Source organism: Cydia splendana, chromosome 5 (genome assembly GCF_910591565.1).
Source record: "Cydia splendana chromosome 5, ilCydSple1.2, whole genome shotgun sequence".
NCBI classification, from domain to species: domain Eukaryota; kingdom Metazoa; phylum Arthropoda; class Insecta; order Lepidoptera; family Tortricidae; genus Cydia; species Cydia splendana.
The window spans coordinates 3,294,723-3,314,524 of NC_085964.1; the positions used below are offsets into that span (position 1 = coordinate 3,294,723).

A 19,802-nucleotide genomic window follows, 5' to 3' on the forward strand; every position below is an offset into this window, starting at 1 on the left:
CCGATTTGTTAAACATTTAATTTAACTCCTTAATTTGGGTTATGGGCGGCTGCTAATTCTAACTTTGGCCGCTAACTTTACACCGGTTATAACTTTGCGCTTTTCGTCCGCTCAGAATTGTTATCCGTGTACAGTTAGCGCCATCTGTGATCACTCATAAAACTTACTGTTAAATATAAGAAATATAACGTAAAAAAATATCACCTAAACGGAATAAAAAATATTCACTCTGAGGTAAAAACGATTACCTTAACAAAAACGCTTCTAATAATACCTCCTGTAGTAGTTTTTACCGGATTATCTTTAAAGTACAGATTTTGACTCCATAGCTCTTTATAGGTATTAGGTATTTATACTAGATATCTATCAATAGGAAAGAGTATAAATGCCTCTTAGTTCAGTATGCCACTTGGCCAATATTTCTCTAGCTATTTCTATACCCATACTAACTAACGGCTAAAGATACATATGTCAAATGAAAATTAAATGCAATAAACTCACTAAATACTCCCACAATTTCAACCAAATTGGCTGTCAAGCCAACCGGCATCAGCTATTTCCCGACACAAAGCTGTGTATGAGCGAACAGTTTTACATCTGATTCGAATTTCGAACACAATGGAGTTAGTTCGGTTTGAAATTTGTCGGTAACTTCCCCCGTCTTCCGGCTGCGATTATTGTGTCCAGAATTCACTTGATTTATTACCTCTATTGCTTTGGTCTGATCGTCTGTGGCGGTTTTATTTTATTCGGCAATGAGATCATTATTCTTGATTTTAGGAATAAATGTGAAGTTTATTAGTAACCTGCAAATAAAAAATGTAACGTTTATAGGTTCAGCAGTTTTATAGTGATTTTTATTCAGAGTAAAGTTTCATCTTTAAAAACTGTTTTGTGGATAATTAGGTTTAACTCTCTATGATGCATATTTTCTCTCTATAATAAATATGTAGGTATCTGTAAAATCATATTACCAATATGTAGAGTCTGGATAACCTTATTTCCCTGCCTCATTTCGGTGCGAGGTTTCCAAACATCTGCCTGCATTCGATCCGCTCCCGATCCTCTCCGGCCATTGTGATGTCAACACTACAATACCCCCTTTCAATATCTAAAGTCATCTTCGATCCTCGGATAATGCCTAAATACAGCAGGTAGAAGATATATCAAAGTTATTAAAATTTTAACCGTTTCCATTATAAAATTTATAAGCTTCCTCAAAGTTGCAACAGCTGATATTTTAGATAACGCTCGAGTAAATTCAGTTAAGTCAGGAGGCAGTAGAAACATTACTCTTAATGAAAATGACGCAGCTATTTCGTGAGAGCACGTCGAGCGCAACGCTAATTACATTGTATACACGGAATGAAATGCAAGTGTACGCGGCGACACCGCACCGGCCGACAGCGTAAGCTGAGGTAATGTTCAAAATAATAATACTTATTTCAAGCTGAGGGTCCGCGAACCTCACGCATGGCCCGATGCGCCTATTCGTTCTCTCCCGCTGCCTATTCGCGCGCGCGGCCCCCTCAGTCGCTCGCCAGCTCGCGCCGCAAGCGGACCTATGTCTCTCGCAGATTACCCCCGTTCGTAGTCTCCGACGAACATATTTTTAATTGTTAAAATAAACTGGTTTCCGTGTTCACGTGCCTCGTTCCCGGCTTTTGCTAACTGGATCTCCTGTTTATTCACAGCTATTGTTTTTCTTTAGTGCAAAATGTGATGTTATGTGTGTTCAACGAGCGTACCGTCCTGTGTAACGTTAGCCCAAAGTGAACTCAATGGATGTAATGTGCTTTTGAATTGAAAACGTTAATCTTTTTGATCCTTCGCAGCCGGATTTTTCTCTGAGGTTGGTGAAAAATTTAATTTTCATGTAACGATAAGTAGTTTGTGTTTTACGGTGATAAGATTGAATGAATGTTTGCGAATGTAGAGTACGTGAGAACCAGTCAAGGTAACGAATGTAACGATATTGAAGCCGAACCGCGACGTGAAAACGAATTTTGAAATTATAATTTACTTCGTAAGCAAGGATCTAATAACAGTGATGAAACTGATGAATTCGAGGAGCGGTACTAATTTGTACGAGTATTAAACACAAATGAACTCAAGTATGTAGAGGCTGAAACTATGAATCAACATAATCGCTTCGTGGTAAGCAACGTGTGGGTAGATAACAGATATGATGAATCAAACAAACATTGATATAAGCAGGTGAATAATTTAAGAAGTTCGTTGATTTATAGAAGGATTTATAGCAATACAAAAATGACCAGTCTACGAGAAAAATATATCGATGAAGATACAATAACAGACGAGAATTAAAAAGACGCTGAATAAAAGCGCCGAGAGGAACTCGAACAATTAAACAGAAATCTTTTTAACCGGAATCACGTTTTGATGCACTTTCCTATCGAAGGTCAATTGGGTTGCAAATCTCATCGAAACAGTCAATAAACAGTTGGAATATAAAATAAATACAGATACATAGCCAGTCCTTCCGTTACTTGATTATTTTGGCTCCAATCCAAACATTTGCGGCCGACCACAGCATCCTTCCATCTTAATTCGACCATTCCAGCAATATACCCTAGTATTTATTACGTTTAAGGGTTCATCGCATTAGATTAACGGGACAGTAAAAGTGCTGAACTAAGTCCCATAAAGCGGATAAAGTATTCGTCCCAGGCAATTTACTCATCGGTATCTAGAAGACATAAACTTATAAAATTTTATTTATTTCCAAGAGAATTTTAATAATACCAACACTCTATCCGCAAATATATTTTACGAGGAAAATGATTCTTATTTAGGTAGTAAAACGTTTATGGCCGTCACTGTAAATTTGAGAGCTGTAGATAGTTGTGTATTCATTTATAAGCATTATTTTATTATCACATTGCGTTATTTCGTGTAAAGTTTATTCTTAGACATATTTATTTTACAAGGTCTCTAGTTTCTCATTAGCATCAATTACCTACTTAAACGGAGAATTTCTAAGGTGCCGCAAGGTTATCAGTATTTGTAAACAGTTATTGTAAACGTTGCGACTTGAGACGATTGTTCTGATAGAGGTGACTTGTGCTCCGGTTTATTTTATCAGTCCCATTCAGATATCTGGGTCAATATGATTCTCGAACAGAATCAATCGATTAATTAAAGAAATACGATTCATTCAAAGATCTTAAAGGCTTCTGTTCTGTTTTCTAGAAACCGGTTTCAAAGAGATTAATTACGATTAGATTTATGTTTTTGTTCTCGTTCAATCTCCTTTGCCGATTTGTGTCTTAAACTTGTGTTTATTTTCTTTGGAAACCAATTGGAGCCTATTTCAAGTTTCGGGTTCGTGGAAGTCCTGAATATTTATCTCCTTTGAAAGACGCAGGATTAATCAAGTTTATGTTTTGCACTGTCGCGACAATACTCTTCTCGGTATCGACTACCTTGATCTATCGGAAAAGTCGACAATAGACTTTGTCCTGTAAAGTGTTTGTTGTTTTAAAGTTCTGCGGAGCTTTGGCAAGATTAATAAGTTTGAAAATGTGATAACGACGGTACTCAACTTGGTCGGAACTGTTTTGATCGAGTAAATTTTGAAGATTTAAAAAAAGGCTGATTAGTTTAAATTAGAGGGTTGAATAATTTTGAACATGAAGCTTAAGTAAAAATGCTGAACTAAAAGTCATGTTGAATTGAAAAAAAAAATGCTTATTGGACTTTATAAATAGACCTTCGTAACGTCATAAACAAAACCTTTTCTTTGCTGTCACCAGATGACTAAGAGAACAAAAATTTAAAAATAAAATTATTGATTAACAAAAAAAACTTTTATCAGGTACATGTATAGCTTAAATATCCCGGTTGTCAAGAAGTACCAAAATATTGCCAAATGCCAATGCATTAGTAAATGATAGGTACATCCAACGCAATAAACAAGGTATAAAGTTCTCCAAACAGAATTACATCAAAGTAAATACAGCGGATCCAGCGAGGATCCTCTCTCGAATCCAATTAGAGAGATATCCATCTTAGGCATCCACTTCCAACAGCAATTTATCTTAGACCAACTGCTGTATGTGTGATTTACGTGCTCACCATAATACCTGCACTTTCAAATTATATCCTGCCTAAATAAAAATAAATACATGTTCTACTTTCGCAGATTTATCTTTTGGACCAAGGATCCTGGATCGCGCTTAAATGTAAAATATATTCCGCTCTCAGCAGAATGTGTTAATTTCTAAAAAGCATTATCCTCCACTCCGAATATTCCATTACTTTCTGCAGCGAGAATTCCTGAAACCTCATTAAATTCTGCTTTCTAAGATGCTGTATAAAGATTAACTTTGATATTTACTTCGAGCAATATCCTTATTTAAAAACGGCCGCTAATCTGAACACCCATTTAATTTATAAGAAACGTCCTGGGAATTAATTCCCTGAGAGCATTATTCGGGGATACAAATTATGTTTATAGCGAGAGCCTTTTCAGAGCGCAGCGGGGTCGTGACATATGACCCAGTGACGGAGATTTACCTTTAAATATTCCGTCGGCGAAGCAAAACATTACGCTTCGCTTAGTGGAATCGCTGGAGCTTCTGTTACGAAAACCATTCATATACACATAGAGCAAAAACGTTCCTTTGAATTCTGATTCCATCTCTTTCATATTCGTAAATATGGACCTAAAATGTCATACTTAAAAGTACTCGAGATATTGAAGCAAATCATCAAAGCACTGTAAAATGCAAGCCATAACTGTGAAATTCGAAATAAGAATTTCGAAAAGAAATATTAATAACCGTTGCTTTTAAGAGGCAGTAGGTTAAGCTTAAGTTTCTCTGAAGGTTTCCGTGGCGAGCTCGCTAAAATATGCAAGCCGAGCCCGTGCAGTTGGGAAACGTACACTTAATTATTTGTTTGTATTCCGTACCCAATTATCCGAGACGATGTTATTTCGAGATAGCTTTTATTGCTTTATTCTTGAAAGTTGAATTATGAAATAGGCGCGTGACAAGTGACGCATTGAAGAGCGTCTTTGTTTATTTAAATACACGATTTGACGGTGCGTCAACAGAAAAGACACTTGAAGTAGTGCTTAGACGCAGTCAAGTCATCATCCGATGCGACCGGACCGGATGGATTAAATTTCATACGACTGAGATTGCGATCACAAAATGTGAAACTTTTTAAACCATTGACACTTATATAACACTATAAAATCGAACTTTTGACTATTTTAGTTTTAAGCGCGGTAATGGAGCTATAGTTAAAACGCTACCTAGGTACTGAAACATTAAACGCAACTTTAAATTTAAAGGACTCTTGTACAGAAAACAACACGGTTTAATTATTTTGACTTTATAAAGGCAGGCTGGTCACGTCTGCCGAATGCCGAATGAGTTGTCGGGCAAAATCACTACAGAGTGGGAGCCCGAAAACTCAAATCGGGGAGTTGGCAAACCCCGCCAGCGATGGCGGGATGAACTAGACTCCTTTTTGAAGAAGTGGCCAGACACAGGATCGGAAAGAGATCTGGAGAAATTGGGGGGAGGCCTTTGCCCAGCAGTGGGACACGTAAGGCTCCAAATAATAATAATAATTGTAAAGCCTTCGCTTAGTCATAGATGTGCTGCTGTTTATTGTTTCAAAAAATACCTACATACCTGAACGTACGTACCTAACTACATGTGCAAGGTAAATATTTAAACATATAAAGTGCCGATTTATTGAAATAATATGTGGAAATCGTGAAAGTTTAAATACTTTAAATCAATATCAATATTTATTAATGTACATCCAAACATTCGTAAATAACATGATAATCGTAAGTAGTTCCATCGGATTATTCACATCGTGCTCAGTGTATGTGAACTTGACACCGCCGCCGTAAACGCTACAATCGCGCGCTTGAGCAATATCGGGGTCGACTTATGAATAAACTATGTATTCTAATTCCACACCGCTATTGATTTTAATCGAATTTAATTATATTAGCCTTCTGTTTCCGTACCAACATCCAGCAATTACACAGAATCTGATAATCATTATTAAAGGTAATTTTTCCACGCCCACTAAAAGCACCCGAAAATAATTTCTTAATTTCCTAATAGCGGCATAAAATGAGTCGTAAAATCTCCGGTGTTTTACTTATTTGGCTCGTTTTTTAATGTTTACGTTAATGGGTTTCAACTTAAACGGGGTTTTTAACTTTTTACGGCGGTTTTTATCGATATTTTGACTTGGCCTTATAGCGGTATGGGAGCAGGTGTAAGGATTGTGGCAATGATGGTGCTTTAAACAGGAAAAAGCGGGTAAAAAAGTAATAATCGACTTTCGTTTTTACAGCAACACGTGCTACCATGTAAACATTGTAAATAAACATACCATATGTCACACTTTGTTTCCGAACCGAGCGAACAAAAACTGTATTCCAAATCTAATAGGCCGTGACTAAATGGCCACCGAAAAATTACACGAACGCGTTATGGAGTATGTAATACACGGAATTTAACGGTTCATTTGCTCCCAGGCTTCGCGTAATGGCGGTCGACAGCTGTCAAGGCGATGTCAGTTTTAAATTTAAAACAAACATTTCGTTTTTATTACGTTTATGTATCTGTCGTTTGGCCGAGGTCGGTTTTTAAAACTTTTAATTAAAATTTAATAACAAATGGTAGATGAAACCCTTTTTCGGTTTAAGTGTAAAACGAAAGTTTGTTTAATGCCGTAATCATAAAAGTGTAATGAAGATGGTTTGCTATTAAGGTTTTTGTTTTGAAATCTTTTATTGTGTAACCTTTGAAGTCGTTGTGATATTATCGTGAGATGAGACCTTTTGTTAGCGGTTTAGTCTAAATATTTTTTCGTCTTTTAGTACCTAGCTATGACAGTAAGATTTTGCAATTCATATTCTTAATCTATTTGTAATACCTAATTATATTTTGTTTCAACAGTGACACTCTTAAGTTACCTAATAGGTAACTATATTATCAAAAAAAAATCTACATTTATATATTATTATATTATTATATTAGCCTTTCATCCTGAATTGTGGTAGTTTGTGATTTTATTTTTGCATCAGAGTACCTATGTCCCTCAATTCACTGTGCCTCTTGGCAAAGGCCTCCTCTAGCTGCTTCCACTGTACTCTATCGCGGGCCACTCTCCTCCAGTTGGGTCCCGCAGCAAGTTTTAGCTCATCCTCCCATCTTTTGAGTTGTTTTCCCGTATTCCTCTTAGCGTTTCTGGGGTACCAGTCTGTTATAATTTTGCTCCACTTCTCTCGATTTTCCCTCATCATGTGTCCAGTCCACCTCCACTTTTGCTGATCGATTCTGGTTAGGATGTCTGTTACTTTTGTTTTGGCTCTTATTCTTTCACTTCTGACTCTGTCTCTTTTACTTATTCCTGTCATACTTCGTTCCATGGCCCTTTGACATGATTGCAATTTATTTCTCTGGTGCTTTGTAAGTGCCCATGTTTTACATTTATATATATACGTTTCCAATTCTGGCTGTCTAGACAAAATTATGCAATACCTAAATTGATACTGTTGACAAAATTAGCCATTTTCACATACCTACATGTATACATATATACCTACTACAAATAGTATGTCAATACTAAATAGGTTCACAACACTAGCCTTCAAAGGCCTAAGAAGGCGTGCTTAGAATTTTATTAGTTCTTTTACACCTAGATATTACAAAATCGATCTGTATTTCTATAGTAGTAAGAGTGTTCGTGAATGCATTTTTGTGATGGTTTTGTGCAGACTTAGTAGCGAGCGTTTGCTAATTCTTGGAACTAGGTGTCCACACAAATGTTTAGTGACATATAAGTCCCATGTGACTATAGTGAATATAGTCACATAGGACTTTTATTGTTGTACTTATTTAACTTTAGTTGATCTATTGAAAGATAACAACGTATTATGCTGCAAGGTGTTAAGTGAAGAATCATGTAACCACGACTACGACTTTCTGCTCAAAAAAATACATATATTTTAAATTTTTCTTGAATTATAAAAATAAAGTACAACATGACGCTAAAATCCACAAGCTTATTTATTTCTTTAAGCTTCTGTGGTAAATTCAGAACATTTCGTTAATATTTTTATTTTAATCCAAACGTACGCCGTAATAATTATTAATAACCTCACCAGACAAAAAAGTTCTTACAACGCAATAAAATTACAAACTATTTTATATGTAGTCAACTAGTCTTGACATTAAGCTGAGAGACCTTTTCAGTGACGCTTAATAATAAATTAGTTCTGATGTCTCATGTAATACCTAAAAATCGTTTTCTGAATAAAGGACCCCGCAGCAAACGTAGGGAAAAAGTGGTTTCAGTCAAATCTCACGAAATTTTAGTATGATGTAGATTTAAGTCTCCTGATTATTTTTTTATAAGGGCACAAATCCCTCAGAAGTATACTTTCAGAAATATTCAAGTTAATATTTTTCTATTTCTATGAGGTATTTCCTAAAATCGATACATTGGTCCTTTCTTCTATGCTATTCTATTCTAGTCATTTCCATTACTTATTTGTAGTAGCAATCAACATTAATCATTCATTCGTTAATCGACTATTATCTACTTGTAAATCAACTATTAAAACTGCATAGACTAAACCAGTAGGCACTGTAAAGAAAGTAGCACCTAAGCGCGGGTTAGTGGGTCAAATAGCGAAAACCAATTAGCATGCTGCTTTACAGCGCTTTATACTACTTTAATGACTAGACGGTAAACCAAGATCGTAGGACTTGGCGCAGGACAGTGAGGAGACCCGACCCCAAATAATGGGAACAGGAGAGGAAGAAGAAGAAGAGAAGAATGACTAGACGGTAAACATTACGAAAGCGCTGCAACTGCTTACTTTCCTGGTATTGATCAATATAATTTAAAAAAGTCGCATCTGATTACCTGTAAGTTAGAAATATACGACGTTTTGATGTTAACGTGGAGTAAAGTTAAGTTCAAAACGTCGTATCTGTGTATGAGTTTGGTTATAAACATACGACTTTTTGATATCGCGAGTTGGATTAGCGTGCTGGCTGAGTAAGTTGACGTAATTAGGTCGAAATAGTCATTTTATTGGCGATGTTGGAAATAGGTAGTTTCAATTCGCAGTTAAGCAATTTCTATTTCTTTATAGAATTCGTAGTTCAATTTCATATTTGTGTAATTTATGCAAAGTTTTGCTTTTAGCATTGTAGGTTTTTACACTAGATTTTTTATAAATATGTATATGATTACTATCACTGATGATTGAACCGTGTGTGATGATGATGACTAATTCGCACTTATAAGGTAGATATTGAAATAGATTAACGGTAATATTTTCGTGCTTATTTTCTTTTCAAATCTAACTGTCCATCGATAATCCTTTGTCCGTCTCCAATATTTTGTAATTTCTATTATTTAGAAAGAGCCAAAATTTGACAGAGGTTCGTTAGAGCGTCCGTGAGCTGGCGCGGGTGCCATTGTAGGTAAAATCTGCCGCACGCTTCCGCGCCAACTAGGGGACGCCATAACCAGTCTATCTATCTATACAGTCGTTCGATGAGGGGTGACGGGGGGTTCGCGTGCACCCGAGCTGCATACATCGCTGTCATTGCATTGTTAGTCGGTACACGTCAACGGCCGTCGGACCACTGTTACTTTTTACTTTGTGCCCTATTAAATTGATCATTGACATAGTTACGTGACAACTCCGCCGTCAGACCCAGTTAAAATTTAATGAAGTGATCGATCTACAGCTGACATTAATCTCGGCTAGCAATTAAAACTTTCAACTCAACAACTGCATACATTGAAGTCCCAACTTAAAGTCTGGTTATGTAAGCCTTTTTTGTATAAATACTCAACTAAGGCCCACTTGCACCATCCCACTAACCTGGGGTTAAGCAGTTAAACCGTTAACCCAGTGTCAAATTGTACTGGTAACCATGGCTTCTCCAGGTTTAACCGGTTAACCCCGTGTTAGTGGAATGGAGCAAATGGCGCTAAGGGATGAAAAAATCTGTCAATACCGAATCGTACATGTGAGGATTTTTAACTACCTAGTAGCGTCATAATTATTTACGCTGGACGACATTTTTTTTTTAAATTAGGTATTAAGCTGTCTTTCCACTCGAACATGCCCCGGGTTTTCTTCTCCGCTCCGCTGGATTACAACTAAGTGGAAAGGCAGCTTTTATATTTTTTGACGAAACGACAGAAACTTGTACTGTGGTTTACTCATAGATTAATAGATACTATATTTCTATTTCAGTATATACACTATAAACAATTTATACTGTATGTAGGTAGAATTGAGAATTGGTTAGTTGAGAACCATAGAAAACAGAAGAGGAAAGATGCTTGGACACCTGCTAGGTACGACACGACGAATTTATGAAAATTATCATTGAAGGGAGAGTTGAGGCAAGGAGACGGAGGAGAACGTACATATGATGTAGGTATTAGAATAGGACTATGGTTCCGTTGGGACCGTACGACGAAAACCGACGGATACATAAAGTCTACATTGTAACATGATTGCATTTTTCTCTGTCAATCCAATGGCCATAATGAATGTCACCGGTTAAGCGAAATGCCAAATACGAAAGGGCACGAGAACACGAGTTTCGCACGCCCATTTCAAAAATCAAAAACCCCATTACGTAACTTACGAAATTCGATGTTTTTCCAACGCTTAAGAGAGTCGAGCGCTTACGTACCTATACCATAATAAATGCGTTATACAAATCAAAAGTAAAGCGTGGGACACATAAATAATGTAAACTTTGTTTACGTGAAAGTACTATAGCGACGAAATACTCATAGTAGGTAATTGCTTCAAGATTATAGAATTCCAGAAGCGCTGCTGTGGCTATACGGCAAGAATTAGCCCTCAAAGCACATAAAACGCCTCAAAATCCTTGTTTTATACATAACTTACACCTTTTTACATGAAAGTACTACAGCAACGAAATCATAGAATTTAATTGCTACAAGACAAAATACTCATCTTCCTCGCGTTGTCCCAGCATTTTGCCACGGCTCATGGGAGCCTGGGGTCCGCTTGGCAACTAATCCCAAGAATTGGTGTAGGCACTAGTTTTTACGAAAGCGACTGCCATCTGACCTTCCAACCCAGAGGGTACTAGGCCTTATTGGGATTAGTCCGGTTTCCTCACGATGTTTTCCTTCACCGAAAAGCGACTGGTAAATATCAAATGATATTTCGTACATAAATTCCGAAAACTCATTGGTACGAGCCGGGGTTCGAACCCGCGACCTCCAGATTGAAAGTCGCACGCTCTTACCGCTAGGCCACCAGCGCTCCTCGCGTTACATGGCTAACACGGCAAGAATCTGCCCTCAAAGCTTAAAATCCTTGTTTTTCACATAACTTACACCTTTTTTAGCGAGTACAGCAATCAGCACGGCGTTGGCACGCGTATCACGTCCCTCTGATAAGTGGGGGGTACGTGCATCGTTTGCATTCGAAGATTAGACGTACAGTCTTGCCGTGTGTCTTTAAATTTCATTGCCGATGATGTACTAAAGCTGGGAGTTGGAGAGAAACGAAAGGAAAACGTTTTTGGAGTTCATTCCTTAAGAATCGATTTTCATACACATATAAGCCCGAGAGTAAAATGAAACGTTACGCATATTATACGATTTATACGTTACGTTATAAGTGAGCAACGTATCTTGCGCATCATAGCAATGGCTGTGTGGAAACACTTTATTTATTCAATGTCAACAAACAACAGCTGTCATTTTGAGGAGTTTGATCTTATGGAAGGAGAGGTAAGGAATACAATCTCCATGTATCAAAAAGTGTCAGTCAAAAAACCTTAAATCGGTAAAACATCGAATATTTGATAAAATTAAATTCTAAGAATTGACAGCGCACTTCACTCCGTCAATAACGCCTACATTCTTAGCTACTCTAGCGCTACTCTGGAGAGATTTGGAACTATTATTTATAGCTCACAGCTGGACACTTTTGCAACAGTTTATCCTTCCTCTACCGTACATATTTGATCTCTTTTATAATGTAGGTATTTTATAGCCATAAACTCTATAGTAAACTCTTATTGTGCGTCGGAGCTGACACACACACACTCAATATTTTTTTTTTATATCAAAGTGCCTCCTCCGTCGTAATACCCATGTAAGCCGTATCGTGGCTTTTTGTACCTTCCACACTGTTAATTAACCGCCCTTCAACCTTATTATATAGACTCTAAGGTTCACCTATGGTCAGTGTCACTTATTCCTCCTGGAACAGGTTGCTCCGGGCCAATTAGAATGAGTAAGACGGATGGTGTGCGAGGGAGTCAAAGTTTAATTGACTGTGGCATTAACAAACGAAGCGGTTCCCTGCAGAGCTGTGGGATTACGGTTAAAAGGTTACAACTACTGATTTATTTTGTTGTCGTTTAACTGTTTAAAAATGGTTAACTGAAATAAAAAAACCGGACAAGTGCGAGTCGGACTCGCTCACCGAGGGTTCCGTACTTTATAGTATTTGTTGTTATAGCGGCAACAGAAGTACATCATCTGTGTAAATTTCAACTGACAAGACAACAACAACCGACAGACAGACGGATAGACGGACAGTGGAGTCTTAGTAATAGGGCCCCGTTTTTACCCTTTGGGTACGGTACCCTAAAAAAGGCCTAATATGTAAATTATAACTAGACTTTGTTAAGAAAGACCTTAGAAACTACACCTACTGGAAGAAGGTCGCCAAGGACCCCAACTGAAGATAGTTAAGGTCAAAACAAAAAACAAAAAAAAATGTTTCTTGAAAGTGTGCACCACTTAAAAAAACAAAGTCAAGAAATAGGTAAGACTTTCTTAAGGTGGCCACTGACGAGTCTTCCAACAGTCCAAATAGCGTGGCTGCAATCCAAAATCGGTCCGTTAATGTCAAAAACGTACAATGTTTAATATTAGGATGCCGTCCATTTGGATGAATCCATTGTATCGGCATCCATTTGGAAGGCTCGTCAGTGGCCTGCTTTAGTTACGTACACAAAAGCTTTCCCAAACAACATTACAAATAAAATGTGTATTCCGTTGTAAGAAACATCTCAACAAACTTCTGAAAACCAAACGAAACAGTTGGACTCCTGAATCTTTCATAAGTTGCTTTGTATAATGATCACAAACCTATTTACAAGGTAACTCCCAAAATGGCCGCAAGTGCACTACTTACCGCAATGTCGTATCTACTTGGCATAATTATTTCAAACCTAACTCTATTCTCTAGAAAATAAGGTGCATATTCCACAGACAGGAGGGAGAGAGATATAAGGTGTATAAGCAAATATTCGAAGTGGGCCAACATTTACATAAGGACCGTGTTCTATTAATATTCATTACATAAGTTGTGAAGAAGTTGGGATAATTAAAGGAATATGAAATTAAAAAATTATACCAATTTGATTAATGTCTGTCGAGGTTTTATGAAGAATTTACATACGTAAGTCCGAACTGAGTTTATAAGGAACATTAATAACATAGCGACTTATGAAGTTTCTTCGAAAATACATATCAATAGGGTGTAACATTTCTATATAAGTAGTTCGTTTTTTTTAGCATTAGAAAGAAGGTAAACAATCTTGACGTGTCATTTTATTGAAAAACACTCTTGAAAAATAAGTCACGGCAAACATTGTAACAATTATGAATCATATAAGATTATTTACATTATTTTGCTTTCATAAGTAATAGTGACTGATATTTAAAAAGGGTTTTTCAATTAAAAGACACGTCAAGATCGCGTAGTCTTTTTCTAATGCTAAAAAAACGAACTATAGAGCCTTGAGCTGAAAGGATATTAGTGGTATGTAATCTACAATCGAGTTATGACAATCGTAAAGCTGGATTAAAAAGTAAAACAAAATCATCATTTTTATTTCACTGACAACCCTACAAACTTATTTACATTTTAAATTGACACATGTCATCTCATTCAAAAGGATAGCTTGCTAGGGTTGAAACATACAGATTTTTGCACTAATGTTTGACAAACTGTACTTTTCTCAAAAACGGTTAGAAATATTAACGTGATTAATAAGTGAAAAATAAAGTACGTAACCTAAACTATTCCCCGTATGAGTAAAGTAAAAGTCCTTCGTTCTGTTCCACCCGATATATGTAATATACATAATTTAGGAAAAACTAGTAGATAAGTACCATAAATTGGTTTAATATTAGGTAAGTATTTTTTTGTATTATATATATTGTATTGTGCTATAGGACTTATAGGAGATTTGGCAAATATATCGATGCTGCATGAATAATCCCACATCATCAGTTAAATTATAATGTTTTTGCACAACTTTGATAGCGTTTTACGGCTTTTATGTAATAATTTACTGACTTTTACTAAATTAGTTTTCTTCATTTATTTGATGCAAAAATTTTTTTCTCAGGTTTCTAAAATTTATAATCCCAAATTATTCCCAAAACTTTATTATTTTATAACACTTTTATAATAATTTATTAAAGCGCCTCGCTTGGTGAGCAGAAGGAAATGACAAATACTGATACGTAATAAAGCTACAGCCCGAATATACCATTAATTAGCATATTATTATTTTTTATAGTTTTATCACTACCATTAGACGCCTTAATTATATCTCTCCGATCGTATTTGATTGCGTTTATCACAACCCATTCGTTACGTAACTTGAACCCTTAGAAGTTACAAAATTACCAAAAACCAACTTAAATGTGACCCCTACATTGGTACAACTACAAGTATCCAGAGGGCCTACCTCGAACCACGTTGTTGCCTCACTGTCGCACCTGTAAATTTGTGACGTAAGTGTGACAGGGAGGCAACACGTCGAACATGGTACGCGGTAGGCCCTCACAGCTCAATTTACGTTGGACACTCTCCTGCTTAGAAACTGTTCTTTTCAAAAGTCATTTCTATCATTTTATAGTAGAGATATGGAAATGACGTTTGTTAATGCGCTCTCACGAATATTCATTTATATTCATACTTTAGTGATAAGAATTACACTTTAAAATGCTTTGAGCTAATTAAAACAGGTTACGCGCCCCTGCATTATTGCTGTCAGTTTCTTTGATACAGAAATACATAACATTTTTAATAACGACTACAACAAATAATATCGTGGATAATTAATAACCGTCTCGAAATACTGATATCTAATATAAAAGTACTAATAATACCCACTAGTTAGTTGGTCCAGAATATTTGAAAAGAGAAAATAATTAGTTTCCCATTACAAGCACTTTTTGTATCGTTAAATCAAATAAGGAACGGAACGCTCCGAATCCGTTACGTTACATTCTTAATTCAAATTCACGTCGAACAAAGAGAGCTGCCATTCAAACGTGGCACGACACGCCTCTGATATCTACTCGTAGTTGCGCTAGATCAAAACCTAGTAAGTGCTTTTACGAGATTTTATTTAAATAGCAATTAAGTTGTCTAAGTTGTTAGTTCTAACTTTGAAAAATATTCTGAACCTACCGAATCGAAAATGTTAATTTTGATATAGGTACTCGTAATTTGATTGGCAGTGCAATAGTTATGGTACCGTCTTGGTGGTAAAAAGTGCTCAAAGCCGAAGTGCTTTCATAAAAAACGTAATATCTGTATGGGCTACCTCATCGATTTTGAATTAGAACCGTTTTGAGTTTTCCATGCTTAAAGCAAAATACCTACAGTCAGTGCGTATGAAAAACTTGAATTGAAAATTTACAAATTTACAAAATCTTATTTTACGAACTTTGTAAAACTAAAAGAAAAAGTAACTGTGTAAAATGAGACTTCGTTTTGTAACGTAAGTAAATGTTAACCTAATCGGATAGTGGTTAAATCGGCTTATAAGATTTGACCTAAACAAACAGTAGATTAGACCTCTATATCTACGAAAGGTAATTTAACACCAGTGTGAACCTGACCCTTGCCGATTGTACTGTAATAATATTCTTCGTTATTTCATAATTAGTTATGCATACTTGCTGATTTAATCGTATTTCGTGGGAACGTTCACTTACTTTAAAATTTGTAATTACAAATACTTTTTGCTAGCAAGAGAAAGGTATTCAGACTTTGAGGAACCTGACTTTAAAAGGAAAAAATTGAAGATAAACGAGTGTTTTTGTGGAGTGTCAGTGCAAAATCTGTGAAGAGTTTGCTTGGTTAGACTCTAGTAACATATTTTTCACTACCAACATAATAAAAACGTCAGTTTTACAGTAAGTTTAAGTACAGTACATCAACTGCTTGCGCTTGTAAATATCTGTTACCTCGTTTTGATTATCCACAGCCGTTCCATTCCCAATCCGTAACTTGCGTTCGTATTCGTAATTATTGCCTCGGTCTATAATGATGGGTTGCGTTGCGTTTGATGGCTGCGGACTGGACCTGCGTTCATTTTAACGCCTTTCCTGAACCAGTTTATTGGGACCTACAGATGTGTTAAACCTGTTCGTAGTCGGAGATCAGTGTATACTGGAGTTTCCTGAGAATTAAGTATTGTACTTGAAGCGTAGCTCGTAGTAAAGCGTAGATTTGGATTAGCGGTTATATCGGACGGAAAATTGCGGTTATAACTTTTAAAAGTATTTGATTGATTGTCTGTGCTGAAATTGCTGAGTTATTTGTTAATTCCTGTTGGTAAAAAATACTTTTACTGTACGAAAATAACCAAGCGAAAATAGGTATATCAAAGTTAATTAATTCGCTGACATCGACTTTTCTTTTCGCGTAGGCAGTGAGCAATTTGGTATCTTTATTTTAACAAACAAATGTAATAACGACTCCTACGCTAGCTGTACTGAAACCACTGGCTAGACGTGGGATGCGTATTAATTCAAGTAACACACAAATAAAGTAAATAATTATATACCTATTATTTATTTTGCCACTAAGTATTCATGAAATCCAAATTTCCTTATCAGTAGTTCAGTGAAAACCGTTTCATTTTATTTCACACCCTTCAGTTCAAAATTGGAATGAATCGCCCAACTACCGAGCGCGATCGAATATTTAATTGAATTTGAATTTAGAACACTCAGAATTTCAAATAAAAGAGCACGAAGCTCTAAAGCTAACATTTGCCAATTTAAACCTAATCACGTGGTATTAAAATTTAATTTCGAACGTGTTTGAACTTGAACTTGGTGCGGTTTAGTTTTGAATAGGTCGTCGAACGTTCGGTTATTCCTATCGCCTAACAAGTCATTGTCTCTAGTGAACCAGTTTAAGCTTTTTGCTCCAAATCCGCATAGTTATTAACTATGAAGGTCACCCTTAGGCTGGTTTGTCTTAAAAGCAGTTTGTTGTAGGCGATTGGAATTAAAGTCTAGCTCATACGTGACGTGCCGAGGAATTGGTTGGGCAAGTGTTTACGCTTCACGCAAACATCTTGAGCGTGATGAAATAATGAAGTTCGGTCAATAAGCGGCGCGTCAAAGAATTTAAACATTTCACTGGACTGTTTTGACTTGAGACCGTTAAGTTGGCAACTTGGCCAGTTGACAACATTATTTGATTAGGGTTACTGCTCGTTTTTCGCTTGTTTTTTTGATATTTAAATTAAATAAACATAGTTAGGTAAGCACATATTACTTTCCTTGAAAGTTTAGCACATTCTAGCGTCTTTTTGTACCTAATAATTATGTGACCCCTCGCTTGGTGTAGTTGCTAAAGATGAACGAATAAAAACTCCAAAATCTCCAAAAAATGGAGATTCCAGATGTCGACAAAATTAGTGTAGTTATTCCACATTTATTTTACACATGTTTCATATTAAATACTTTAATCCTAATGTAGCTAATTTATTTCGCAAAAACCGCTCATTTTTAAATAACCTTCATAAAAATTATTGCGCGACTATAATTAGCAATAACAATATTTCACTTTTTCAACAACCCTACCCTAGGGCTGGCAAAACGGATTTGTATTTTGATCAATGCAAGAGTCAAGAATTATTATTAAAAATTAGGGTGAGCGAAGTGGACCGTGACAATCTACTAGTTTGCTCTAAAATGATCCTAAGGGTTATTGTAATTACGTTTATGATATACTTTTTATGACAGCCAAAAATGTCATATGCGAAAAACCGTATATTATAACAGGCCGTGCATAATTTCGAGGTGTCTGCCACTGTTGACTCTGCTCCCCATTATTACTTTTTACGGTTTAACAAGCTCGTATTTTTACTTATCTCATTGTGTGAATTGTTATTGTAAAATTTGGCGGAGGGTGGCAGCCCTAGTGGCAAAAAATCGGAGGGTTGTCGCGAATTGTGGTTATAACTGTGCCAATTTAGGTAGAGTTTTTTTTTATAACTTTGTGCCAAGGGGGTAAGTTTCTTTTGACTTGGGGCCGTAAATTGATATGCAATATTAATGTGACATGGAATAGTAAAATGTTATTAATATCCGATATGGCTTTTAAAAGAGGATACTGAATTCGTTATGCGTGATATTTTAATCGTGTATTTTGAATATTTTAAATTCAGTTGACATTTATTTAATTTAACGTAAATAACAACGAAGAAACCTAAGGGACATAACTTTGTTAAACAGATCAATCACCCATTTAGGTATCTTTCAAGTCAAAGTCAAGGTCCTTTCACGCTTTTTAACTTATATTATAAGGCACAAAGGTGTCAAGAATTATGCAAAATTGAATCTTATCACTTTGAAATAAAGTTCAAAATGAGGTGGGAAATATATTCCCGCTGCCATACAAATCGTCAAACAAAAAAAAAAAACAAATATGGGCTAAAAAAATGTGGGCTAAATGCTCTCATCGAAGTAATAATTTCTAATCTATCGAGTTTATCTATCGTCAAAACTTTTGACTGTAAGTATAGGTAACTTTTACTACCGCTGTATTATATTATTTCCTACAAATTCACGAATCTACCATTCCGTGTCGCTGCCATCGTCTTCATCGCATTGAAATGCGAAACTTTTTATTGTTATTTCCTTTATAAGAGTTTTAAAGTGTTTTTACGAGTTGAAGAAATTTGGTCGGCCAATCTAACTTGTGATGACCCTGGCTAAAGTTATGCGTTAGGGTTGGCAGCTTTCAAGTTAATTAACTTAGGCCCACTTGCACCATTCCACTAACCCGGGATTATCCGGTTAAACCTGGAGTTGCCATGGTTACCCATAGTTCAAGTTCAAGTTTTTTATTGTATGTAAGAATCAGGTTACATTGTAGGTGGAATATACAATTACATATTTAGTTACACCGAAACTTTACCTTTTCAGGTGTACATACATTTACAGTATACATATTTAGTTACATATTAGGAACACTCATGATAAGCTTAAATAATCATTTATACAGTAAAAACATTTTTCTATAAGCCAAATTTTTATATTTGTTTTGAAATGCTCAAGTTCCATGTCTTTAAAACGATTAGGTAATTTGTTGTAAATTGTGATACACATAATATACGCATTTTTAGCAGTGAGCGACAAATTAACATATGGCCTAGGTAACCTGTGTCTGTATTTAGGTCTTACTACACGAGTACCCAATGATATATTTTCTGTGAACAAATATTTATATTTGTGAACAAAAACTGAAACTTCATAGATATAGACACAGGGGAAAGTAAGAATTTTATTTTGTATAAAATATGGACGGCATGACTCATTGTCAGTCGGACTAATCGAAAAAATGGCTCTAATACAGCGTTTTTGAACAATAAAGACATTATGTTTGTCTGTGCAGTTTCCCCAGATTACTACGCCATACCTTAAAATAGAATTTACATAACCAT

The 19,802-nt window shown here is 35.9% G+C and overlaps 1 protein-coding gene across 2 annotated transcripts in view; it reads left to right on the top strand.

Moving 5' to 3' along the window:
- The first annotated feature begins 1,341 nt into the window (after nucleotides 1-1,341).
- The window catches only part of LOC134790442 (leucine-rich repeat neuronal protein 1-like), a 341,152-nt gene continuing 322,691 nt past the window's right edge, over nucleotides 1,342-19,802 (top strand). Inside the window, exon 1 of one of the 2 annotated variants that reach the window (XM_063761247.1) lies at nucleotides 1,342-1,852. The gene's annotated coding sequence lies outside the window, so the exon portion shown is untranslated. The remainder of the gene's footprint in view (nucleotides 1,853-19,802) is intronic. The other variant, XM_063761246.1, reaches the window with a different exon arrangement.